We start from the raw sequence: 27,983 nt of genomic DNA, 5'->3' as shown, positions 1-27,983 counted from the left end.
TCCCACTCCAGTCAGCGAAACAGTTGGGAAAACAGTGGATTGCGGAAGAGTAAAATTTACTATTCCCACTAAAGTCAACGCAACAGTAAGGAAAGTGTTGGATTGTGGAAGGGTAAAATTTACTATTCCTACTCCAGTCAGTACAACAGTAGGGGAAGTGTTGGATCACAAAGGGGTACCATTTACTATTCCCACTCCAGTCAGTACAACAGTAGGGAAAGTGTTGGATAGCAGAGGGGTAAAATGTACTATTCCAACTCCAGTCAGTTCAACATTAAAAACAAGCAGAATATCTTCATCAAAATAAAAACATTTTTATTACAAAGTAAATAAATAAATATGCTGAAAAAATGTTTCTATAAAAAAACATATTATATGGTGGAATACATATAAATACCTACAAGTATTATTATGAATACAATACAAAAATGATTTTCATACTAATAAATATTTTTATTTAGAAATGAAGTATTCATTAATTAAAAATAAATAACTTCCCACATTTTACCCCTTTAAACCCCACAACCCACACATAAAAATAACCCACAAAGCACAATTAACACTATTAAATATCAATTAAATAAATATGATTAATAAAAAAAAATCATTCAATTATTATAATTCAATTACATCCCACCCTATTCCCTTATAAACCCACATCCCACTACGGAACAAAAAAATGCAAAATGTAATTAAATCATATTTTAAAACTACTAGAAATGTAAAACATTTATTAAAAAATATAAACAATACTTATATAAAAAATTATATTACAGACATTTATAATATATCCGGATATACATAAAACTAATTAAAAAAATCGATGTTTTAAACAACTATAATTTTCCAAACTATATTAATGACTTCTATATTCTAAAATCAATATCAATTACCTTCAAATCAATATTCTTGACAACAATATTGTTGCACACGATATTTCCATTCCACGATATTTCCAACTCATTTCTATTGCAGTTCGAATTTTTTGCATCATTATTCTATCTCATTAACTTCAGAGAATACATCAAAGAAGTGTCTCTGTTGTTTCCTATCGATTCTAAAACATTTGAATCTTCCTATTCTCTCGAATCAGAAACCAAGGTTAATATATGAATAGCTGTTCTTTCAACTAGCTTGTTAATAAAATACCATAAACCTGCTTTCTTAAACTGTTTGCCAAAATACAACTACCATAATCTTTTTCTTTCACTACTAATGTTTTTCCAGTATTATATTTATCAAGAACTTTCATAAACGGTTTGAAAACATACTGCTGTTGGTAAATAGCAGTGTTATGCATGCATGTATGACAGCATGAGTTAATAGTTTGGGCCCAACAGGTGTGGATTAAGTCCTTATTTTGGTACTTCTTCCCCTAGATATGCTGTTTATAGCATAGTATCAGCACTAACTCCTAATATGAACATTGGATCGCAAAGAACTTACTAGGAGGTAATTATTACCAAGCTTGGCTCACACCTAAGTGTTCATATAAAGAGTATGCACAGACTTTAGAAAACCAAAAATAATGTTCCATAGAAGTATTTTTTTTCAGCATGCCTCTCTCTACACCACTGAAGGCCTCCAAGACAGCAGGCAAATAGCAAGGCCTTCGCAATATGTCAATCAATCAAGATGGAACTGACCAGGATGTTATTTATCAAGTGAAACTGGGGCAAAACCTATTCTGATAGCAAGAAAGGGATTAGCCTTCAATATTGCCTACCAACTTAGAAGCACCACTCTTGAACAGTGGTTGAAAAACCAAACCCTTCAAAGAGTTGGAAACTGTGGCACAAGAAAGGTAGTCTCGAAAGAGGGTAAATATTCATTGAGCCCAACAGCGTGGATCAGATTAAAAAGCAAAGCAGGTAGGCCACGGGAGTGAGACCTGATAAAAGCTAATCATTTTGGGTGAGTTATTTCAATGTTATTTACCAGGTTTGTCACCATAGTGGATAGATGTCCTAGGTGACTTACACATAAAACAATGTGTATGATTACTAGATACCTCCTGATGGACATTTTGTATCTGGATGATCACAGAAAAGCTATCCAGAGCATTAGAAAAGGCAATGATTTTTTTCCAGTCAGCAACCTTCATTACACGACCAAAAATGTTGATCCACTGGACTTCACAAAAATCTTTCCCAGACTGCCTTATTACTGCATGATTTTGCAATGTGAATATACAGGGTTTGCTTTAGGGGTGACTGGTAAATAGACCAACTGGTTAGGGTGCAATTCACGAAGGCATTTACCTGTATATATGTATTTATGTGTTTAGGTGGTATATTTACATGGCACCATGTCCAAGGACAGCAGAGCTCCGTGTAGAGTGAGCTGCAAAGACACAGTCAAGAAGTCATTGGAGCGGTTGCTGGTTTCTACAGTAAAATGTTAATGCTAATGCATCAGCAAGTAGTGTTCTTTCAAATTTAAGCATGTAGAAGGGAATCCTAATGGATACAGATATGTAATTCCAGATTGTGTGCGCATAAATGGAGAAGGTTTCTTTCGTTGTTTTTTCTTTCTACACTTCTTCATCTCCAGTTTCATTGTATTCTCGCTGTGTGTGCTGAGAGCCGTCTGAAATGGCAAGCTTGTCAGCCAGATAGGCGAGAGTACCAGTCAAGATGGCTCTGTAGATGAGGCAGCTGGTTTTTAAGAATGGTGCACACTGGTAAGGGCAGTCAGTGGAGTTCCTTCAAGGTGGGAGTGATACCAAATTTTATCAGGCACATGATGAGGTTACGATGCTGCATGTTAGATGCCCTTTGGGGGAGACAGAGTGAGATACTGAATGCATATGTGAATGATCAACAAAGCTGCCATAATAGAATGTTTGTTTTCAAAACTATAAACATGAAAATAACCGCAAACCTACTGATCTTCCAAGATATACAAAAGAGAAACGCACTTCAATATATTACTTCAGCAAACTCAGGCAGCACATTTTCAATTCTGACTCAACCAATCAACTTCACTTCACTCTCTCCTTGAAATACATCGAAATGCATCACCCTCTACACACTCTCTTGAGATGGCCGTGCAATGCTCCTACAAACTCCATAAGTCACAACTAACATGCATAACATGTCTGAGTATGGATAATGAAAGAGTTGAGGGGTAAAGCTCTGATACATCTTCATAATAGAATCAACACATCTCTCCCACAAGGCAACTCCAGGCCTTCTCTCAAGACTCAGAAAATCCTTCCTCTACAGAGGAAATCCAACCTGGACCAAGAGTGCCTAGCATGCTGCTGTTCAATAACACAACTTTGTCTCTAGGAATATCAAAAAAAGTCTGCAATGTCTATTTAAGTCTAGCCATGGTGTGAAATCGATCATTGTAAGTTTGCTTTGACTCCTATATGTCACAGTAGATAGAACCTTTATAGAATGTGGAGTTGGAGCTGCCTGTTATTCTTTGAAAACAGAGACGATACCTTGTATTTTGTAAGTCATCACCAGTCAGAAAACTCTTGGGGATCATGGGAGCTAATGCTTGTTTATCGCTGCATTGTGATCTCCTTTTTCTTTCAAATGCTTCCTTCTTTAGTTTAATCTGCATGATTCTTGTACAGTGCAAGTGGACTGGTTCTGCTCTGAAATTTGTTTTGATAGAGTTTCCGTGTCATTGATCGTGTACTTTAAGAAACTAGCCCTGTCTGTATGCAGCCTGAGATTTGTTTAAAGCACTGTTAGCATGTGTTCTGTCACACCATATGCCATTTAGTCAATTGTTCATAGTGAAAATTCAGAAGCAATAGGGAAAAATATGTTTTTTGTTCACTCTGTAATGTACACAATTTCGGAAATAAAATGAAGAATGGTCAATCTCGCAAGTCGTTTGTATACCGTTAGCTCACAAGGTGCCAAAGTGTGACACACGATATCGGTTCCCATCACACGGTCTCCTGGAGAGGATCCAATATCACATGGTGGCAGGGAAAACAAGCTGAAAACCACTGTAAACAGTGGTTTCCAGCTCATTTTCCTAGACTTTGAACTGCTGACGTCCATTAGAGGGTGGAAAACTAGGACATTGGCACCGGCCTCAGCAAGCTATTTTTTTTTTTTTTGGGAGGAGCAGCTTGGGAGTGTGGGTGGTGTTTAAAAGTGCAACAAGAACTAAAGAGTGACTGGTCGGTGCTGTGGTCAAAAATAAAAATACAAAACCACCAGAAGAACAGACTCACACCATTAGTGATGAGACGTTATCAAGAAAAATCATAAGCGAAACGCATACAAAAATGGGAAAGAAAAATACCTTATTTTTAAGAAGAACCCTCACTCACCCTAGTGGTGACATGCTTCATCATGGGGTTCCCAATGGAGGAACCAAATGTCCCTCCAGTGTGCTTCAACGCCTGATTTACAGAGGCAATCAAATTAGTTTTCATAGTCTTATCTGCTCAATGCTGTCAGCCGACAGAGACTTAATTATAGTACACGCGGCTCAGATAAGCTTCTAAGGGTAGTCTATTCCTGACCCCTCAGTGCATATATGACCCGACTCACAAACAAATAACAAAGAGTCCCATCACTCCCCTGCAGAAGCGAGAATATGAGACAGGACTAGTTTAAAATGGAAAACCGAAGCTTGCTCACTTACAGCACATTCCTATGGTGCTATCGTCATGGGCTAAGCGGTGGGGGCATTCTTCACGCTACGATTTCAGTGAAGTAATGTGAAAATTAGTAGCGTAATTCTAGATGACAACCCCCTCACGTCGTAGCCCTAGTTCTTGTAATCTACCAAGTGTACTTACTTTTCAAATAGCGACTCCCCGCCAGAAACCTACTCCATTCACTGCCGCTGCACGAATGGTGAATTCACTCTGCAGCGCTTCAATAAAGAAAGGAGGTCGGAGGTGAGTCACATGATCGGCGTGCATGACGCGTTCCCTTATTCTTAAAGGAGCACGTCTACGGGTATTTTATCCCGTTGGATAAGCCGATAATGAGCCCACAGTTTAATTAAAATTAATAACGTAGCTCATGTCAATTTAGTCATGTCTCAGTAAATCATAATCATATTAAAGCCGTAAATAAACCCTCAGGGCAAAGGGCTGGGACGCGCTATTATGAGTCCAAACCAGACGTCTTTATTCCTTTTTTTTGGCTTGTCTCAAAAACTTTGTTGATCATCCCGGGATTAGACACTGATACCGGTGCTAGTTTTCCTTCGGGAGTTATTTATTACCAAACACCCAGTGAACTCCTGAGCAGTTTCGTCATAGCTTAAGTTTCACCGCCCACCCTTCATTAACCAGAATTTCAGCTTGAAAAGATGGTTTGAAAAAAAAAGGGGGGTAGCGTGTCGCTTAGAAGCTCTCATGGACGACACACGCTGTCATGAATCAACCAAACAGTGACTTGCTACGCTCTAGCCATTATCTCGGTGATCGTCACAGAATGCATGACAGTATTGACTAACCTGGATGTAATTGGCCAGTGACATCAGCATGTTACTAAATCATGTATAAGTCTACAATAGTTATTAGGGAAAACACAGTGGCACCCAATGTTTCACAGTGACCTTTGAGAGAAGCAGGGGGCTAACAGATGTCATGTAATATATGTAGCTGGTCGCTCACAGGCCCTTGCCATCGTTGCGACATTGATTTAAGGAACCCCTTCCATACCTGTGACCCCTGTTTAAAACCTGTTGATTACATTGAGTCAGGGATATGTGAATTGTGCCAAAGGGAAGGATGGTGATGCTATATTATTTAGAAATTCTTTACAATCATCTTTTCATTACTGTCCCCCAAGGAATGTCATCATTAAGGCCCGTTTGGTGGCACAAAAGTCTATATATCCACCTTTGCTGTTTTTCGAATAGACTGGCCTCAGAGCCCTGGGCCAGTTGTTCGATGACGGTCCATCTCAATTCATCTGGTGTATGGTTCTGCTGCAAAAAATGAGAGGTCAATTTCGTATTGCTTTTATGGCACCGGATGGGTATACAGCCTTTACAACGAAACTTTTACAACGAACTACCATTACAACGCAACTTTTACAACGCAAACCATTACAACGCATAGCGCTGGGGGGCGCTCTAGGATAGGGAATAGGTTTAATGTACTATCCAACACCTTCCCTACTATCCATGGGGACTGGAGTTGGAATAGTAAATTAAACTATTCACTATCCAGCGCCCAAAAGCATTATGCGTTGTAATGGTATGCATTGTAAAACTTGCGATGTAAAGGTAGGCGTTGTAAAAGTATACGTTGTAACGTCATACATCCCACCGGATGTTGCTACGGTGTTCACCGATCCGCAATTTTACTCGTCTCGTCGTCATTCCAATATATCTTAACCCGCAGGGGCAGGTGATTAAGTAGACGACGTTGCAAGAATTGCAGTTCGTATGACTCCTTTGTTGCCATACTTTTCCAGCTTCCAATTTCAGAATCTTAGTAGTGGTTGTCAAAGGGCACACACTGCATCCTCCACATGGGAAGTGTCCGGTGATCGGAGGTAAGCCCCATGCATTGAGTACCCCCTCAGTGCTGGTGTTGTTTTGCTTCTTGGGGCAGGTATGGACAATAGCATCCTTCAGGCTCCTTGCTCGTTTAAATGAAAACAACGGCTTTTCCCAGTCATGATTCGTACTCCTAAGCACTCTCCAATGCTTATTTATGCAACGAGTAACTGCGTTTAACAATTGATTATACGTCCTCACACATGTGAGAGGAACCTCAGAAGGTGCTTCTTTGGGATGGTCCTCCAGCAGGGCATCCCTATGCTGGTTTGGTGCCCGTTTACAACTTTTTTCCAGGAGACGATTAGGATAACCCCGGCATTGTAATTTGCCTGTCAGGTCCCGGGCTTGTTGTTTAAAGTCACTCAGGTCGCTACAGTTGCGTCGTATCCGCAGGTACTGACCAAAAGGCAGATTTTCCCTCAGTGCTTGTGGATAGAAACTCGAGTAGTGCAATAAGTTATTCTTTGACGTGGGTTTGTAGAAAGTTGTTGTTCGGAATTCATTGCCTACTCGGAAGATGGTCACATCCAGGAACACAATCTTATCCATAGCATAGTCATGAGTGAACTTAAGATGGAGATTTAAACTATTAACCCAATCAAAGAATGATTTTAGAGAACTTTCATCTCCTCTCCAGATCAACAGCCCTGAGGGTTTATTTACGGCTTTAATATGATTATGATTTACTGAGACATGACTAATTGACATGAGCTACGTTATTAATTTTAATTAAACTGTGGGCTCATTATCGGCTTAGTAGACGTGCTCCTTTAAGAATAAGGGAACGCGTAATGCACGCCGATCATGTGACTCACCTCCGACCTCCTTTCTTTACTGCAAAAAACACAGTTGATGGACAGAATGTAGAACAATGTCATACATTCACCCCAGTACAACGATCTGGGCCTAAATCCATCGTTTTTTTTGCACTCCACACCACCCTGGGTTAGACACTGGCTATATGCAAATCAGCTCTGACCCTGTGCCTCATGGGAACAGTCCAGTCCGAACTACCAAGCCATGTCTTTCCCAGACCAGAATCAAGCATCCAAGGACCGGTTTCTGGCTATCAGCCTTCATCAGCCTGGATAGCTTGACTCCAGTGGTGTGGAGAGCCTGGGACTCACGTCTGAGCATACCCAGCCCACTCGGGGTGAAAATTGCAAAAAACACAGTTGATGGACAGAATGTAGAACAATGTCATACATTCACCCCAGTACAAGGATCTGGGCCTAAATCCATCATTTTTTTGCACTCCACACCACCCTGGGTTAGACACTTGCTATATGCAAATCAGCTCTGACCCTGTGCCTCATGGGAACAGTCCAGTCCGAACTACCAAGCCATGTCTTTCCCAGACCGGAATGAAGCATCCAAGGACCAGTTTCTGGCTATCAGCCTTCATCAGCCTGGATAGCTTGACTCCAGTGGTGTGGAGAGCCTGGGACTCACGTCTGAGCATACCCAGCCCACTCGGGGTGAAAATTGCAAAAAACACAGTTGATGGACAGAATGTAGAACAATGTCATACATTCACCCCAGTACAAGGATCTGGGCCTAAATCCATCGTTTTTTTGCACTCCGCACCACCCTGGGTTAGCCACTGGCTATATGCAAATCAGCTCTGACCCTGTGCCTCATGGGAACAGTCCAGTCCGAACTACCAAGCCATGTCTTTCCCAGACCGGAATCAAGCATCCAAGGACCGGTTTCTGGCTATCAGCTTTCATCAGCCTGGATAGCTTGACTCCAGTGGTGTGGAGAGCCTGGGACTCACGTCTGAGCATACCCAGCCCACTCGGGGTGAAAATCGCAAAAAACACAGTTGATAGACAGAATGTAGAACAATGTCATACATTCACCCCAGTACAAGGATCTGGTCTTAAATCCATCGTTTTTTTGCACTCCACACCACCCTGGGTTAGACACTGGCTATATACAAATCAGCTCCGACCCTGTGCCTCATGGGAACAGTCAGTCCGAACTACCAAGCCATGTCTTTCCCAGACTGGAATCAAGCATCCAAGGACCGGTTTCTGGCTATCAGCCTTCATCAGCCTGGATAGCCTGACTCCAGTGGTGTGGAGAGCCTGGGACTCACGTCTGAGCATACCCATCCCACTCGGGGTGAAAATTGCAAAAAACACAGTTGATGGACAGAATGTAGAACAATGTCATACATTCACCCCAGTACAAGTATCTGGCCTAAATCCATCGTTTTTTTGCACTCCACACCACCCTGGGTTAGCCACTGGCTATATGCAAATCAGCTCTGACCCTGTACCTCATGGGAACAGTCCAGTCCGAACTACCAAGCCATGTCTTTCCCAGACCGGAATCAAGCATCCAAGGACCGGTTTCTGGCTATCAGCCTTCATCAGCCTGGATAGCTTGACTCCAGTGGTGTGGAGAGCCTGGGACTCACGTCTGAGCATACCCAGCCCACTCGGGGGTGAAAATCGCAAAAAACACAGTTGATGGACAGAATGTAGAACAATGTCATACATTCACCCCAGTACAAGGATCTGGGCTTAAATCCATCGTTTTTTTGCACTCCACACCACCCTGGGTTAGACACTGGCTATATGCAAATCAGCTCTGACCCTGTGTCTCATGGGAACAGTCCAGTCCGAACTACCAAGTCATGTCTTTCCCAGACCTGAATCAAGCATCCAAGGACCGGTTTCTGGCTATCAGCCTTCATCAGCCTGGATAGCTTGACTCCAGTGGTGTGGAGAGCCTGGGACTCACGTCTGAGCATACCCAGCCCACTCGAGGTGAAAATTGCAAAAAACACAGTTGATGGACATAATGTAGAACAATGTCATACATTCACCCCAGTACAAGGATCTGGGCCTAAATCCATCGTTTTTTTGCACTCCACACCACCCTGGGTTAGACACTGGCTATATGCAAATCAGCTCTGACCCTGTGCCTCATGGGAACAGTCCAGTCCGAACTACCAAGCCATGTCTTTCCCAGACCGGAATCAAGCATCCAAGGACCGGTTTCTGGCTATCAGCCTTCATCAGCCTGGATAGCTTGACTCCAGTGGTGTGGAGAGCCTGGGACTCACGTCTGAGCATATCCAGCCCACTCGGGGTGAAAATTGCAAAAAACACAGTTGATGGACAGAATGTAGAACAATGTCTAGGGCTAGGGCACTAGGGCAGGGTATGCTCAGACGTGAGTCCCAGGTTCTCCACACCACTGGAGTCAAGCTATCCAGGCTGATGAAGGCTGATAGCCAGAAACCGGTCCTTGGATGCTTGATTCCGGTCTGGGAAAGATATGGCTTGGTAGTTCGGACTGGACTGTTCCCATGAGGCACAGGGTCAGAACTGATTTGCATATAGCCAGTGTCTAACCCAGGGTGGTGTGGAGTGCAAAAAAACGATGGATTTAGGCCCAGATCCTTGTACTGGGGTGAATGTGTGACATTGTTCTACATTCTGTCCATCAACTGTGTTTTTTGCAATTTTCACCCCGAGTGGGCTGGGTATGCTCAGACGTGAGTCCCAGGCTCTCCACACCACTGGAGTCAAGCTATCCAGGCTGATGAAGGCTGATAGCCAGAAACCGGTCCTTGGATGCTTGATTCTGGTCTGGGAAACACATGGCTTGGTAGTTCGGACTGGACTGTTCCCATGAGGCACAGGGTCAGAGCTGATTTGCATATAGCCAGTGTCTAACCCAGGGTGGTGTGGAGTGCAAAAAAACGATGGATTTAGGCCCAGATCCTTATACTGGGGTGAATGTATGACATTGTTCTACATTCTGTCCATCAACTGTGTTTTTTGCTCCTTTATTTACTGACGCGCTGCCGAGTGAATTCACCATTCTGGCAGCGGCAGTGAATGGAGTAGGTTTCTGGCGGGGAGTCGCTATTTGAAAAGTAAGTACACTTGGTAGATTACAAGAACTAGGGCTACGGCGTCAGTGGGTTCTCATCTAGAATTACGCTACTAATTTTCACATTACTTCACAGAAATCGTAGCGTGAAGAATGCCCCCACCGCTTAGCCCATGATGATAGCACCATAGGAACGTGCTGTAAGTGAGCAAGCTTCGGTTTTCCATTTTAAACTAGTCCTGTCTCATATTCCCGCTTCTGCAGGGGAGTGATGGGACTCTTTGTTATTTGTTTGTGAGTCGGGTCATATATGCACTGAAGGGTCAGGAATATACTACCCTTTTAAGCTTATCCGCGTGTACTATAATTAAGTCCCTGTCGACTGACAGCATTGAGCAGATAAGACTATGAAAACTAATTTGATTCCGAATTAAGATATGCTATGTTTGCAAAATGGGAAGTGGACATAATAGTTGCACTCTTGAATCACCTCAAGGGTGGTTTTTACGTACCATATCACTAAAGAGTGAACCTAGGTGCTGGAATGGAGTGTGTTTGGTACACATGTATGGGAACGCAACAGTCACAGTTCATATGACTGGTAGAGAGATATCAATATACGTGAATTTGTCTATTAATGCTGTGTTTTTGTATTATTTCACAGATTTTGGCCCCTGGAAATTCTAGGAGTGCCGATATGGAAAATTCCGGTAGCTTTTAATATTTTTCACACATTATATCCACCCGGGATGGACGTGCCTTAGCGAGCGTGGACCACCGGGGATATTCACTTTTTTGGTCCTGAAGAAAGCTGCATTAATATCTTTGGACAGCTGAAACATGTCGACCTAATTTTGATAGGATACAAGGGGTTAATAATATTGCCTCTAACGTATCCAATAAACTGTTTTTAATGATATTAGCTTACCAATGAATAAAGTTGGTTCTGGTACAGCTGGTATTTTTTAACCTCACGGTCTCTTTCACACAATACATACTGAAAACTTCCTTTTTTTCACAACAACCAGCTCCGCTGTAAATCAGGCGTTGAAGCACACTGGAGGGACATTCGGTTCCTCCAGTGGGAACCCCATGATGAAGCATGTCACCACTAGGGTGAGTGAGGGTTCTTCTTAAAAATAAGGTATTTTTCTTTCCCATTTTTGTATGAGTTTCACTTATGAAAGGACGCTCACCTTGCCGCTACACTACGGAGCAGGGAAATCGATTTTGGACCCTGGTACTTGCCCTTCTGTGGATTTCTGGAGACGGCGTTGCTGTTTGCTGCACCCGCTTTGCGGGTGCCACTTCGCACTGAGGACAGAGGGCGGAAGTAACAAACTGTGTCTGTGGACTTTGTGGAGAGAGTGGGAGCACATCAGTAGCCTCAGGGGTGGTGCGCGGCAGGGACTCTGTTTCCCAGGAGTCCCTGCACAGCCATGAACATTGCGGCCGCGCCCCCTGATAGCCACGCCTCCTGCCTGCAATGCCTCCTACTTCAATAGCTCGCCCAACGTCTCGCGGGACGCGAGCGGACGCCGAGCGAAGCCCGAGCAAAGGCGGGCAGTCTGTGGCAGTCCGGGGCTGGCCAAGGCTGGGCTGGGACACCCCCCTGTCATCTGCTACACTCGGCTGTAAAAGTAGGACTTTGTTTAGTATAGCGTGTTGCTATACCCCAATTGTTTTTACCAATGCCCACGCGCTCGGGGAAAAGCTTGAGGGGAGGATGAGAGGCGGGGCCCAGTACCATTATAGGAACCATGGACCAGTTCATCACTCGGGTGGCTGCAGTTATTGAGAAGGAGATTGTAATAACAGAGCGCCGCCTATCCCTAGAACATCTTCCGCCAAAGCGCTCTTCTCTGGGCTTGTTAGCCCAGGCCAAGTCACCAGTGTGCAGCTCTGGTCCCCCCTACCCCACCCCCCCACACAACTGACCAATTAAGAATTGCCTCTTTGAGGGACAGCATTGATAGGCTGGAGAACCTGGTAGCGCAACCTATTTCCACTCCAGTCGTTGGTAGTGGACTGGACTTGTGTTCCTAGGAAGCTCCAGCAGCCTCACCACGCCCGGCATCCTCTCCTAGTGGTTCTGGTTCTCCATTGGCCTTACCGGTGATGGAAACCAAGAACCCTTCCCACGCCAAAAGGAAAAGGATTGCTAGTCCGCATAAAGGTAGCTTCTTTAAATTATATAAGAGATCAAAGAAGCTAGGAAGTAGGGGTACAGGAAATGCATTGGGGGAGGGTTTAGTTACGGATAACAACAATACTGAAAACAGGGCCCACCTTCCCGGTACCAAAGCTAATGAAACATGTGTAGCCCCCCTCCAAATTGTCAAATGGGTGCCAGCGAAGACCCGATAACTCTGGCTCAAATTGAAAACATGATGAAAACACTACTGTCCCCGATAGCAGATAGAATAAGGGGGCTAGGGGAAAGGGTGGACAGGTTTGAACAGACTACCTTGGATAATTTCTTTTCTTTGAAAACCCTTATCAAATTGCATTCTAGGATGAGGGAGGATGGTCAGGGAGAGGTAGCTGGTAACTGGGTGATTCCGGACTCTCCGCAGCCATTCCCCACAACAACTTCCACAGCAAACACGGTAATTCTGCAGGCGTCTGATAATGCTCCTGCAGTATGCATTGTGGATACCCCAGTGAGCACTACCCTGATTGCCCATGCACCCATGAGTATCTCCAAACCCCCCGAAGCCCAGGCGACGAAGCCCAGTAAGGCCAATCCGCCGGGAGGGAAGGGCTCTGGCAATAATACGAGTGCATCGAAGGGGAAGGGTTCTGGTAAAGGTCCTGATCGGGTATGTCCCGTCCCAATCTCCAAAAGTATATTCGGGACCACCCAACCGGAAGCTGCTGTGTTAAAAACCGTACCAAAGTGCCCCCCGGTTAATCTGCCCCCTGATTGTCATCCCTATGTTGCCATCCTTATAAATATACTAATTTTGAAGGAGGGGCAATACGAATCCAACCAAACACTCAAAAATAAAACCTTACACTGTTTAAAAACCAACAGACCACTTCCCTGGGGTGTTGACGGGCTGATCCTGGGAGTAAGAAGAGTAGAGTGGGTGCGGTACGGCAAAAAGAAATTTGAAGGGGATTGTGTGATAGTTAATTTCAAAGACAGTAGAGTAGCACAAGTTATTTGTAACCACAGGGATATAAATGGGGGTTGCAGCATTGGCGTAGTAGACCTGACCTATTTCTATCCAAGGCCTGCTGCAATCCCCATTTGTCCATATCCTGGTAGGAGTTGGAATAGTGGTCCATCTTATTCTGGTAATCTAGTGGGCCCCCAGTTCCACCCAAGTGTTACATGGTCTGGATTAGAATGGAGCCCTCCCGGATATTGAACCGACGCCCACAATGGGGAGGTTACCCGGGCACAGAGTATGGGTATAGTTGGCACAGCCCTTAAAGCATCAGTAGCGGGCAACATCATGGTTGACAGCCCAATGCCACCTATTATTGTACCTTGAGACAACGTGCCCCATGGGAGATCAAGCAGTGGCAGTGCAACAGGAAGACAGGATTCACTGGAGGGTGGAGATGGCCCTGTATCCCGCGGCGCGAGAGCTGTGGCGGATCCAGTCCTTAGGATTTGCAGCTGGAACGTCGCGGGTATTGATAGGAAGTTGGGCCTGCCGGATTGGAATACCCTCGTGGAGGGTTATTCCATCTGTATTTTCCAGGAAACCTGGTGCAGGGAGCCTTGTCACAGGGTGGGAAACTCAACCCACTTTGTCCCAGCTGTTCCACCGGTGGCAGGGAAGGGATGCCCTTCGGGTGGTCTCCTTATCTGGGTCGCAACTTCCCTAGAGTGCAAGGTGGTGGAGCATCCAACCAACTCTCCCGACCTCCTTAATATCACCCTAAAGGACTCTAGGGGTGCCCTGCTTTTGGATATCTTCAATGTCTATGCTAGAGGTACAAAGGGTGGTATACAATCAGCCACTATTGCCCTTCTGGAGGATCTGCTTAGGCAGCGTGCCCCTAAATCTCACATCTTGGTGGCGGATGACCTTAATTGCACGTTTGAGCCTCTCGATAGGGATGATGTATTAGGCACAGAAGAGGAGGACTCAAGGCGGGGGATTCCCGCTTTGACTCTGCCCCCCATTAAGAGGTGGACCCAAGTGGCTCTACAGATTAACTCCCTTAATATGGAATTTGACTTGAGGGCAGTCAATGGGAGGTCTAAATCAGATTTGAAAGGGGCCCATACCTATAACAGGCCAAATCATACATCTAGAATAGATTATGTCCTTCTTGATGTAGGCTCATGGGGTGACCTAAGAGATATGGAGATTATTTCGACCGTTGAGAGTGACCACAATCCCCTCGCTCTTGTTCTTTCTCCCCAGTGGCTTAAGGAAAGGAAAAAACCCTCCCTCATATGGCCCCCAACCCCCAGGCAGTCACTATCTCTAACTGTGGTCGACGGTTGAAGTGGGCTAAATTTATTTTAGCCCCAGAGAAAGCGGCAGCCGTAGGGTGTCTCCTGCTTGCAGCCTCAAACAAACTAGACCTGTCTTCCCAAGTATCTGAAGAGGTCTCGTTGACCTTCTGCAACCTAACTAGGGAATTAAGTCATCTATTTATTCTTCCCGGTGGGTACAAGGGAGCTCATATTAGGGAGCAACTGTCTACCAAACAGGGTTGGTACACAAAGAAATGTAGGGCTATGAATAAAGCCCTGGTGGGAGCAGTTAAATCTAAATCCCAAGTAGCTACCAGGCTTGCAAGAAAGGATTACTATCGGACATTGAAGGTAGCGAAAAAGGAGTGGGAGGAAAAGTTCTGGGCGGACCTTTTGGCAGCTAGTACAGGAAGGGATGCCAGGGGTTTTTGGAGCCTGGTCAGGAATAGGGATAGGCCGGCAGCCACGTTGGTCACATATACTATTCCAGCCCAGAGTTGGTACAACCATTTTGAGGCCTTGTATTCCATACCTGGTGGGGCTAAGAATGATACTTTATCCACGGTGGTCGAGGCAATGGTTGACCTCCCCGATGCCTTCACCGCAGGGAGGTCGAATCCGTAATAAAGACCCTGGTCCCACTAAAAGCTGCAGGACCAGATGGGATTCCTGGCGACCTGATACGAGCCTTCCCCAAGGAATGGGGCAAGCTGGTTGCCTCCCTACTAAATGCAATTTTGAGGGGAGGTCCTGTACCCGACTCCTGGAAAGGGGCGGAGGTTGTCCCGATATTCAAAAAGGGGTGTCGGGACAGCCCTGCCAACTACAGGCCCATAAGCCTCATAGACTCCTCCCAGAAGGTGGCAGGGAAGGCGATCCTGGGGAGGCTTCTTCAATGGGTAGATGATAATAAGATCTTGTCAGACCTCCAGGCGGGTTTCCGGTCGGGAACTGGAACCATCGAACAGGCCTTCAGATTAATGCTCCTGCACTGGAAGGTGGTGGTGCTGGGCAAGGGCAGTCTTTATCTGGCCTTTATAGACCTGAAGACTGCCTTTGACCTGGTACCTAGGGAGGAATTGTGGAGGGTCCTGCAGAAAATGGGGTTGCCCCCCTACCTTTTGTTGCTCCTAACCAAACTACACTCAGGGAACTATGCACAGGTGCGATGGGGCACAGGGGGGGGAAAAGACTGATAGGATCCCGGTGCGCAGGGGAGTCCGCCAGGGATGTGTGCTAGCCCCCACCCTATTCTCTTTGTATGTGAATGGGGTGGTGGAGTATCTACAACAAGAACCGGCCGATGCACCCTCCCTGGCGGGCAAACGGATCCCTACTCTGCTTTTTGCGGATGATACTCTCCTCATTTCAAAGAACCCCCAAGGTCTGCAAAGGCTTCTCGATCGCTTCCAGGAGTTATGCTCCCTGAGGGAACGGGTGATCAATATCGACAAAACTAAATATTTGGTCATGAATCCCCCCAGGAAACTAGGGCGTCCACCGGTGTTGAATAACTGTTCATTGGAGAAGGTAGCAGAGTTTGACTACCTGGGAATCCGGCTTAGAGATTCTATGAGCTGTTCCCCGCATATTAACAAAATGTTACTTAGCCACAAAAGGGTGGGTGGTGCGCTACTCAGGGAACACTGTTCTTCCCCCAAACATTGTATGGCCCCTGTCATTGACATATATGAAGGTAGAGGGGTCACTGCTGCACTATATGGGGCTGAGCTGTGGGGTACTTGTAATTTGGAGGTACTAGCCAAAGCGGAGAGCAAATTTTTGAAAGACCTAATGGCACTCCCTTTGAGCACACCCACAGTCCCTGTATTACTAGACCTGGGATGTAGATCGATTGTAGATCAGGCACGACTACGGCCCCTGTTGTTATGGCTCGATTGTGGAGGGTCCCAGAACTCGCCTCATATGCTGGGGGCCTGTCCGAGGTGATGGCCATGGGGGGTTGGCATAGTATAAAGTGGTTGAGGGACGTCAAAAACCTTTTGGGGGAGTTGGGACTGGCCGAAGCTTGGGTTACTCGCTCCGCCCCACCCAAAGCCACCCTGAAGAAACTGTACTGGGAGTGGGTTTCTTCTAAACTTATTAGTAACCCACAACACTGTAATTCCACTGCAGTTTTCTTACGAATCAAAGACGTGGTGGCTTACGAACCCTATCTTGATTTGATTTCCGTCCCACTTGATAGGGCCCTGTACTTTAGGTTTAGGGTGGGTACCCTACCAGTAGGCCATTTGACATCGAGATGGAAATCTACCTCCCAGCTCTCCCCCTATTGTGCTTTATGTCCCTCGAGGGTGGAGACGATTGCCCACATCCTTTTTTTTTTTTTTTTGTTTTTTATTAAAGCAAGACTTTATTAACCTCAGTAGGTCACATTACATTCAAGTGGTTCCAAATGGAAAAGCCAGATACATTAATCATTACAGCGAGAAAAGCAGCAATAAACGGAAAACCAAACTGACCATTTGTTACGCATAGTATTCGATGCATTAAGAACATTCCGAAACCATTTGGTATCACATACAACTTCCGCTTGCATTTTGTATTTTTGGAAATAACAGAACTACGAACTAAACATACGGCTCAACATCTATCAGCACATCCACAATCATGGAATACCGGAGTAAGTGGCTGGTGGCAAACGCCAAGTCCGTGCGCAATCCACCCCACCACCCCGTAGTGTGTCCACCCTCCTACAGTTGCCCGCACCACACTGCAACCTGAGCGGTGCCCCCGCTTATAGCTGGATTCTCACCTCTCAATTAGTCCGTATCAGTGTCATCATCAGAGCTCTCACTATCATCCTCTGGCAACGGATCACAAATGTCCCCTCTGTATGAGTTCCATGGTAACCATATTCCATTCCACTTACGAGGATTATCTCTCATCTTATATACTGCCCTCTCCGTTACCATGAGCGTGTCCATGTTCCTGAGCCACTGTGCCAGCGTGGGGAGCTCAGACGCACCCCAATTTTGTGCAATGTCGCGTTTTGCCACCATGCAGCCTACCGTAACCCACAGTTTGCCATAGTGTGTTAAATCAGTAGGACCCCAGACATTCAACAGACACACCCTGGGATCTTGAGGTATGGTGGAATTCAGTGTTTGTGCGATGGTACGGAGCACCCGCTGCCAATAGCTCAATATGTACGTACAGCCCCAGAGTGTATGCAGGAGTGTGCCCTCCCCCCCACACCCTTGCAGACAGAGCGGGTCATCGGCCCTCTGCAATTTGTGCAATGTCACTCGAGTGTAGTAGATTCTGTGGAGGACCTTCAGCTGTATGAGGCGGAACCTAGCCGAGATACCGGCTTCTCGTGGGGAAGACAGAGCTGCATTCCATTCGGATTCATCGAAATCCCCAAGGTCTTCCATCCACCTGTCCTTAAGTGTACCCAGTGGCTCAGGCATGTGGTTAAGCAATTTCCGGTAGGTCAGGGAGGTCGCACCCTCCAGCACACAGTCCGTGAGCAGACGGTCCTCCAGCGGGGAGGACTCCGGAGGCGTGGTGCCCGGTGGAATCGCTGCTAGGAGGGCATGTCTGATTTGCATGTATCTGTATCGTTCCGTGTCTCTTAATTCATATTGTTGCTGGAGGGAAGTGAACGGGACCACCCCCTCCCTGGACCACATGTCACCCACAGTTGAAATTCCAATGGCATCCCACTGGTCGAAACCCTTAGTGCATCTCAGATGGCCCAGTGCTTTAGTGTCCCATAATGGTGTCAGTTTTGTAATTACCCCCGCCCAGCGGAGTTTCGATTGTGCCTTGTACCATAGTTGCACCGTGTGCTTGGTGGGCCCCAACAGTTTCGTCGCAATGCCCTTGTGGTATAAAGGCGCCAACATATTGTTGGTACCCAGTTGGGTCCGATCCGCCTTAAAGGCTGGGTCGTCCTGAGGTGCGTGGAGCCACCTATTAAGAACTTTGGGTTGTGCCGCCCAGTAGTACAACTGCACATTAGGGAGCGCGATTCCACCATCATACCAGCTCCTATTAAGTTTTACATGTGCAATTCTCGCCGGCCGAGTCCCCCATAGTAGACCCGACATCAGTGCTGTCACCTTTTGAAAATAGCTGGGGGGGATGAGTGACGGAGCGTTTTCGAGGACGTATAGAAAGCGTGGGAGTGCCATCATTTTGAACAGAGCTGCTCTGCCCAATAGCGTCAGTGGGAGCGACTGCCAGTGCTGTACATCGTTTCGCAATCGGAGGAGAGGAGGCTGCAGATTACGAACAGAGAACTCCGCCGCATCCCGGGTAATGTGTATTCCTAGATATTTAAAGGACGTGACAGCCACCTCTAGTGTGCAGGTATCGGGTAGGGTCGGGAGAGGACCCCTGAGAGGATAGATGACAGATTTGGACCAGTTGATGGTGTAGCCTGACTCTCGGCCATGGGAGGTACAGATGGCTAGAAGGTTAGGGATGCTGTCTTCCAGGTCAGTAAGATAGATCAACATGTCGTCAGCATACAACGACACCCTGTCTTCCCAGCTCGAATCCCACGTAATGCCTTTCAGCAGTGGCGTAGTCCGTATAGTGATCGCGAGAGGCTCTAAGACTAACGCGAACAGGACAGGTGAGAGAGGGCATCCCTGCCGGGTTCCCCGCCCCAGTTGTACCTCTCGGGATATGTGGCCATTCGCCACTACACGTGCAATCGGATCCTTATACAGCAGCCGGATCCAGGCAAGAAAGTGAGGGCCGAACCCCATAGAGGAGAGGACCGCGAAGAGGTAGTTCCATTCCACCATATCGAATGCCATCTTGGCATCCAACGATAGGATGGCCGCCGGTTCCGTCAGCAGCGGAATTCTAGCCATGACTCCCTGCACTCTACGTAGGTTCAGGGCCGTACTTCTGCGTGGCATGAATCCAGATTGATCCGGATGGATTAACTGGCCTAGATGGGGCATGAGTCGGGTCGCCAGCAGTTTCGCCAGAATTTTAGCCTCGGGGTTCAGTAGTGAGATAGGCCTATAGGACGTGCATTCGTCAGGCGGTTTACCCGGCTTCGGTATGGCTACAATAGTCGCCATCCGTTGGTCTGGTGGTAACGTGCCACTCTCTCTACTATCCGCGTACATCCGTAAGAGGGGCGGACTCAAGGACTCAGACATTGTTTTGAACCACTCGATGGGTATCCCGTTGGGGCCCAGAGCCCTCCCCGGATGGAGAGCGCCAATTGCCAACTGAATTTCGTCCGCAGTGATATCAGAATCCAAGTCCCTCATCGCATCGTCAGTCAATTTGGGTATTGCCACGCGGCTCAGGGCAACTCGGGCCTCGTCCTCCGTGACAGTCACCGTCGGTGTATACACCGCACTGAAGTGGTCGGCTAGGACATTCACAATGTCCCCTGGTCGAGTGTGTACCCTCCCAAGTGAGTCTTTAAGTTGTAGTATGTTCCTGTTGCCTCCCTGTTTTTTATCCAGCCAGGCTAGGAGTTTACTGGCTTTGTCCCCGATATCATACACCCTGTGTTTAGTGGCTGCAATGTCCGCCTTAGTCAGGCGTCGCATGTGGTCTGTGAGAAGTCTTTGACGCAGCTGTAGAGAATGGAGGTTAGCACAGGAGGGGTCTGCCATATGAGCTATGTTAGCTACGTCGAGCTGCCTTTCCAACTCAGACGTCACCTCTCCCTGCCGTTTCTTGTAATGTGAGATCGCTGCTATCGCCTGCCCCCTAAAAACCGCCTTGTAAGCCTCCCAGAGTATTGAGGGCGAGCTCGCTGAAGCTTGATTCTCTACAAAGTAGTGTTTGGTAGTGTTCTGCAGATCTTTACGAATGGCCGGGACTTTGAGGTAGCCAGGATAAATCGGGTATAGCCTCCTGCGGGCGGCTACATGGTTGGACAGTGTCAGGGTAATAGGCGAGTGATCGGAGACACCCCTCGGCTTTATTTGTGTGTCTTCGATGGTGAGGCAACCGGTCCCCAATGTGAGGAAATAATCGATCCTGGACAGACTGTTGTGAGTTGCAGAGTAGTACGTATATTGTAGTTGATCCGGGTGCAGTGTGCGCCATACATCCACTAGGCCCTGTGCGTCCAGAAACCCGCTAAGTTTATTGGTGCCAGGTGAGTGCGAGCGCCCGGGGAGTCTATCAAGTGTGTCGTGAAGTGCCGCATTGAAATCCCCCCCAATAATCAAATCCCCTACCGGGAGTTCTAAGAGGAACTTGCCAAGGTCGGGCAGTGCCACAGTGTGTAGCGCTGGAGGGATGTAAACCGATACCACGGACAGAGCTCTGCCCTCCCACTGGCCGGACACCGCTGCGAAGCGGCCCTGATCATCCGACTTTGTGGATGTGATGATGTATCGCGAGGATTTGTGCATTAGTATGCCCGTCCCACGTGACCCCGGAGTGAATTCTGCATGTGCAACCATGTGGTATCCCCGCCTATCCATGGCCCGTGTGTTAGCGCCCATCATGTGTGTTTCCTGTAACAAGACCAGGGCAGGAGCCACTCTCCTAATTCCCTGAAGAACCAGGCCTCGTTTAATTTTATCGCTCAAGCCTCTGACGTTCCACGACATAATGTGAAGTGGGGCCTTCAGAACGGAGTCATCTAGTCCGGCCATGGCAGTGGGGTGTGATTGCGTCCCATTAGTACTGTCGGGTGCACGTCCCGTCGCAACCATGGGGCAACAACAAGGTCATCAGTGTGAGCAACCCAACGGGTCAATGCGTATCGTGTAGTGTGCTCGTCGTAGAGTGACACATAGTGCCGAGCCAAACCAAGAACCCGTAGTAACAAACCGGTTACATACATAAACACCCCCCCTCTCCCAACTACCCCCCTCCCTGCTTCCCTGCTATACGGACATGAACCTGCCCGCCTCCCCAACTTAGCAGAGTGCTTTACCCCAAACCCAACCAGTGTACTTGCGCGTTGGGGTGAAGGAGTCTCCGAGGCCAGCGGCCTCTCTATCTTCTCCCCGGAGGCCCCTCGTCCAGTGTCCACGAGCGTGTCTCAGGTGCTCAGTACAGTATGTTCAAAAACATTGCTAAGCCGGTAATCATTGTTCAGCGTTGTGGTCTCCATCCGCAGCCTCGCTGTGCGGCGATCCCTCACTCTCTCTGCTACCTCTCGAGGCCTGGGAAGCCGGGAGGCTGTCAGTCGTGCGGTCTTTCTGCTGCCGATGAGGCCGTCGATGGCGAGCGCTCGTTCTCCAGCCGTCTAGCCAGTCCTTCGCGAATTCCGGGGTGTCGAAGAACCAGGTCTTGTTTTCAGCTACCACTCGCAGTCTCGCGGGGAAGAGCATGGAGTAGGGGACCTCTCTCGCCCTGAGTTCTTTCTTGACCTCGAAGAACGTCCGTCGCCTGCGGGCCACCTCCGCCGTGTAATCAGGGAAGAACGCCACCGTAGAGTTCTGGATCTTTATCGGAGGGGACGTTCAGGCTGCCTGCAGAGTGATGTCCCTGTCCCTGAAATTGAACAGCCGGGCAACGATGGGTCTCGGAGGTGCTCCAGGTTTCGGTTGGCCCCCCGGTACACGGTGCGCTCTCTCAACCGAAAAGAAGGTGGACAGTCCCTTGGGTCGCAGTTCAGTGGTGATTAGGCCCTCCACGTACAAATCCATGGCTCTCGTCCCCTCCGTCTCCGGCACGCCGAGTATGCGGATGTTGTTCCGCCTGGAGCGTCCTTCTTGGTCGTCAAGTTTCTCACGCAGCACCTTATTGTCCGTAGTTAGCTTCTCGACCGCCAGTTGGAGTTCGGAGACGTCTTCCACCAAGGACTTCGTTACCACTTCCATGGCGTTGACCTTTTCCGTCATCTTGTGGAAATCAGCCCTGATCAGCGTAATGTCCGTGGAGATCGTGCCCACTGTTGTCTTTAAAAGCGCCAGGGCCTGCATCACGTCATCCAGGGTCGCTTTTTTCGCCCCCTGCACCTCCACGGATTTACCAGCCGTCTCTTTCCCCGCAATCGGGGACACTGCAGGCCTGTCACTGGCGTAGCGTTCTATCCGAGTTTGCGTAGGGCCACTTTTCAGGCCTCTCCCCGCCATGTCGCCAGTATCCGCGGCCCCCGGGCAAGCCAGCGACGGGGGACCGCGCCTGCCCCTTCTGCGTCGTATGATGTAGGCTAAGTTCGTGGCAGGCTGGGGTTGTAGCAGCTGTTTTGGGACGCTTCTGATGGGGGGGGGGGACCGTCGCACCACCTCACGATGTCCAGCCGGGAGTGCAGAGAGGAGAATGGTGGACGGGACCCAGATCCCGCGTCTCCGGCCGGTGTTGTCGCTGTAGGTCGCGCCCGCAGACAAGGGGGCGATAGCTGGTTACCCTGGGCACCCCCGGGCGCCGGCACCGCTCAGCAGGCGTCGCAGAGAAAAGCGATCGGGCGCAGGCGAAGGATGTGTCTGCACCTCGTGGGGCTTCGCGTCCCGCAGTGCCGGGCGCCGTAGGAGTAGTCCCCCGCTGTCCTATGGGGTAGCTCCAACCCCAGGCAAATCAGTGGGAAGGGAGCCCACAGCACTCCAAACGCTGTATCGGTGACTGTAGGACCGCCCAGGCAGGCCTCCGGAGAATAGGGCACACACTCCCTGCCGTGTAGAAAGAGGGCAAGGCGGTGGGGCGGAGAGCGGGTTTACCGCCGCCTGTGGAGTGGCGGGTGAGGTCTGGAACCCGGCCGGGCTCGGCAGAGCAGCGCCGGCGTCCCACAAAATGGCGGCAAGCAGCCGCGAGTCAAGCAGGGCGGCCGCCCAATGGTGGTCTTAGCAGACGGAGGAGCGAGGCAGCACTCACCAGGCCTCGTCGCAGTGTTGTTGGCCGTCCTCGGGTCCGGAACCGCCCGCACCCACTCCGCGAGCCGGCACCCGGCCGCCGAGGCGACAGGCAGCGGGCACCTCCGGTGTGGGTCTCCCCGGGCAGCCGCACTTCCCGGCAGGTCAGCGGGCGAAGGCAGTCCCCGGATGCGCCGCGCTGCAGAGGCCCCTCCGCCTCCTGGGTGTAGGTCGGCTTTCGGTCGTCAGGCAGGCACCGCACTCGCACCTTTCGGCACCGCCCGGCTCCGGGCTCAGGATGTCACCTCCTGGGGCAAAATATTTCACGGATGGTGTGCAGGATTACTGGAGAGGCCGCCTCGACCGCGGAGCTACTCCTTTATGCTGCCGCCATCGGTGGCTGCTAGCCACGCCCCCCCGCCCACATCCTTTTTGAATGTCCAGATTATTGTAACCCAAGAAAGCGCTGGCTTAAACCTGTGTGCAGATCACTTGCCACTCGCCATTATTCAGTAGCCCTACGCATTTTATTAACAGATACATCCCCTCTTGTAGTTTGTGGCGTCTCAAAATTTGTAAAATGGTCTTGGTTGATCCGATCAAATAGGCTTTCTGTATCCATTTAATTGCTTTTTAACTGTACATACTAATTCAATTCCTTTTTAATTGTACATATCCTAATGTTTTATCGTCCTTTTTTATCTTATGGATGTATTCAATGTATGTTTGCTGTATATCTCTTTTAACATACCTATTGCATGTATTGCTTTTAAGATATTTTCATGTATCGAAATAAAGCATATCAACCAACTTATGATTTTTCTTGATAACGTCTCATCACTAATGGTGTGAGTCTGTTCTTCTGGTGTTTTTTTTTTTTTTCACCACAGCACCGACCAGTCACTCTTTAGTTGTTGTTGCATATTTACTAGGGATATAGGAGTGACCTATAAGAATCCTTACTCTATGGTTGTTAGTATATGGGGTTTAAAAGTACCTGTTGGGTACTGCTCGGCACGAGGCCCCGCCCCCTTCTCACAGTGTAAGATTTTTGTTCAGGTTGGCAGGCATGCTAATGATACAATAACTTTGTTAAACGAAATAGCTGATTAGATTGATTAAAATTATGGCTTTGCAAAGTTCACTTAATTTGCTTTCGAATAATTACCTTAGATTTTTAGAACATTATATGAAATACACGTAATTGCGCTAAACATGAATCTGTCATACAGAGTTATATTTACATTTTTGACGCAAGGATACATTTCATACTTAAAAAATAGCACGAAAAACACAATCACAGTAAACAACAGCTGCTCATGTTCCTGTTCCCATGCTCCAGCGCTATGATTTTGCCATGACCAGCACCGTAAGTACACGATATGGCGTATGTAATGTTGCTCCTTTGTAATAAAACGATGACCCAGTTGTAAGGTAGTACGTTTCTTTATTTATTACAATTGCTTAACTGAAGAGCGCCGAGCCGGCGCTGTGTCTATCTCGGAACTCGCGCCTCCAATGCTGGATGCGCGCGCATCTCCTAAGATGGCCGCCGCACGTCACGTCATGACGTGACGTGCATCAACTAGTAAGCACCACTACATATCTCCCCTTTTTCCAAACAACAATAAAGTCACTTACAGTTCACTGTCCATATCGTAATCTCGAAACCTGGAGGGCCTCATCACAGACCTACCACTCCTGGTCACCCTGGCGGGGTTCTCCGGGGGGCCTTGGCTCTGCACCACCTCGCTACTTTCCTCTCTCAGCCCAGCGGCCACCTCTTCTGTGTTCCTCCTTTGTAAGTCCATATCTGTTTCTTGGTGATCATTTACTCTCCTCTCCTCTGTCAGTTCATCTCTAGCATTTCCTCCTCCATGCTGCTCACCAGTGTCTTGATCTATCTCAATGTTCGGTTCATCCCTATCTTCCCATTCGTCTCTAAATTGCTTCCATTGCAGGATCTTGTTGCACTTGGCCATGCGGTCTTGGGACCACACATTTCCATCCCTCAGCAGGGCCGCCCGATCGTATACTTCCTTGACTTGCATGGGCCTGCTGTATTTACTGTCACCTTTCTTCTGTAACGTTGCCAACTTTACTCTGACCCACTCGCCCTGTTCCAATCTTGCTCCTTTCACATTCTTCCGTTTGTTGTAGTGGTTGGTATAGATGGACTGTGCCTTTTCCAGGTTGGCACGTACCACCGCGGGAGACCACTCACTGGTGATAACTTTCTCCTTCCAAACCCGGTTGTCATGGGTGAAAGGCTCACGCCCTCTCAAAATCTGGAATGGGCTGTATCCGGTTCCAGTTGGAGTTATCCTGTAGGCCCATACCATGTTCTCTATGGCTTTCTCCCAATCCTTGTTACCTGAAATCGCGGCTTGTACGGCACCCATCACCACCCTGTTAAAACGTTCCACCGAGCCGTTCCCAGCTGGATGGTAGATGGCTGTGTGTCTGCTCGTGATGCCGTTCCTCTGCATGAATTGGTTCCACCTTTCGGACGTGAATTGGGGGCCATTGTCACTGAGGATGGCCTTGGGGATACCCTCTCTCACGAACGTGTCCGACAGGAATCTTAGAATGTTCTCCGTGTCCATGGTCTCGTCCACCTTCACCTCCGGCCACTTGGAGTATCGATCCATGAGGACACATACATATTTCTGAGTGCCCTGGTCATCAAGAATGGGTCCTAATATGTCTATGGATAACTCCTCCCACGGGTTCTGTGGAATTTCGAACTGTCCTAATGCAGGACGCAGGGGTTTGAGCGTCTTGTCAGCTCCTTGGCACTGTGGACACTCTCTGACATGCCTCTCTGCTCTTATGTCCATGCCGGGCCACCAGTAGTTTTGTTTTGCTCTTAATTTCAATTTTCCGATGCCGAGGTGGCCCTCTTGTAACATGTCCAGTAACTTGGTGATCAGGTTCCTTGGAGGGATCACTTTGGCTCCTCTATATACAAACACTCCTCTGTCCCCTACCGACAATTCTTCTCTCACTTCATAGTATGGCTTTATGTGCTCAATCACGTGTCGTTTATCTGGCCAGCCCTTGATGATGTACATTTTTACTTCCTTCATGACACTGTCCTCCTCGTATTCATCTGTCCACTCCTGGTAGCTGATGATCTTCTCCTGATCCTCTACTAGGGCTACCAATTCGCCTTGGTTAGTGGGGTCTTCTTCGCCTGGCTCCATGGCCGCTGCCCTGCTCAGGTAGTCTGCTACTCGGTTCCGATTTCCTGGAATGTACTCCACATCATACCTGATTTCAAGCAGTTTCAATGTCATCTTGGATATTCTGGGAGTAGCATTAGCGTGTCCACTAGATGTTAGCACCTTCACCAAGGGCTTATGGTCTGTCCTGAGCAGGAATCGGGTCCCCCAGAGGAACTGCCTGAATCTCGATGTGGCCCACACCACGGCCAACATCTCCTTTTCAATTACACTATATTTGCTTTCAGTGGCCGTTAATGTCCGGGATGCAAAACTGATCGTCTCCATCTGTCCCTGTCCACGATCTTGCATAAGCACTGCACCCAAGCCTTTATCACTGGCGTCGGTTGTGAGCACCGTGGCGCCCTGTGGATCATATCCTTTTAGCGGCACTGCTCCCGTGACGTTCTTCTTAATTGTGTCAAACTCACTTTGAGCCTCTGGTGTCCATTGGAAACTGGTGTTCTCCCTGGTCAGCATCCTCATGTGGTGTGTCTTGGAAGCAAAGTGTACCACAAATTTACTATAGTACTCCGCCATGCCCAGGATTGATCTAACCTCCTCTTTGTTGGTGGGGGGTGGAGCTTCAGCGATTGCCTTCACATTTTCCGCTTTAGGTGTGATGCCTTGTGCCCCTATTTCATGGCCTAGATAGGTCACTGACTCCAGGCCCAGTCGGCATTTTGTCCACTCAGCTGTGAGGCCTTTGATTTCCAGGTTTTTTTAGTACCTTTCCCAGTTTCTGATCGTGGTCCATTTTGTCTCGCCCCATCACCAGAATGTCATCCTGGAAATATTGAATGCCCGTCATGTCCCTAAACAGCTGGTGCATTAACTTCTGGAACACAGCGGCTGCTGAGGCCAGTCCAAACGGCATGCGGCGGAACTGGTAGCAGGCAAATGAGGTGATGAATGAAGTGAGTTTTCTGCTGTCCGGGTGCAATTCAATTTGGTGGTAAGCGGAGGTCAAATCGATGGTGGAGTACCATTTGACCCCTCTGGTTCTCGCCAACATTTCCTCTATTCTTGGGAGGGGGAATTTTTCCACGACAATGTTCTTGTTTAGCTCCCTCAAGTCAACACAAAGCCTGACCTTTCCGTTGGGCTTCAAGACTACCACCAACGGTGCGAGCCATTCCGCACAGGTAATGGGTTCGATTATCCCTTTCCTTTCCAAGTCTTGAAGTTCTGTTTGGACTGCCTCTC

The sequence above is a fragment of the Lissotriton helveticus genome, chromosome 8, assembly GCF_964261635.1.
Source record: "Lissotriton helveticus chromosome 8, aLisHel1.1, whole genome shotgun sequence".
Taxonomy (NCBI): domain Eukaryota; kingdom Metazoa; phylum Chordata; class Amphibia; order Caudata; family Salamandridae; genus Lissotriton; species Lissotriton helveticus.
The sequence above is the reverse complement of the archived record's forward strand: the minus strand, read 5'-3'. Positions refer to the sequence as shown.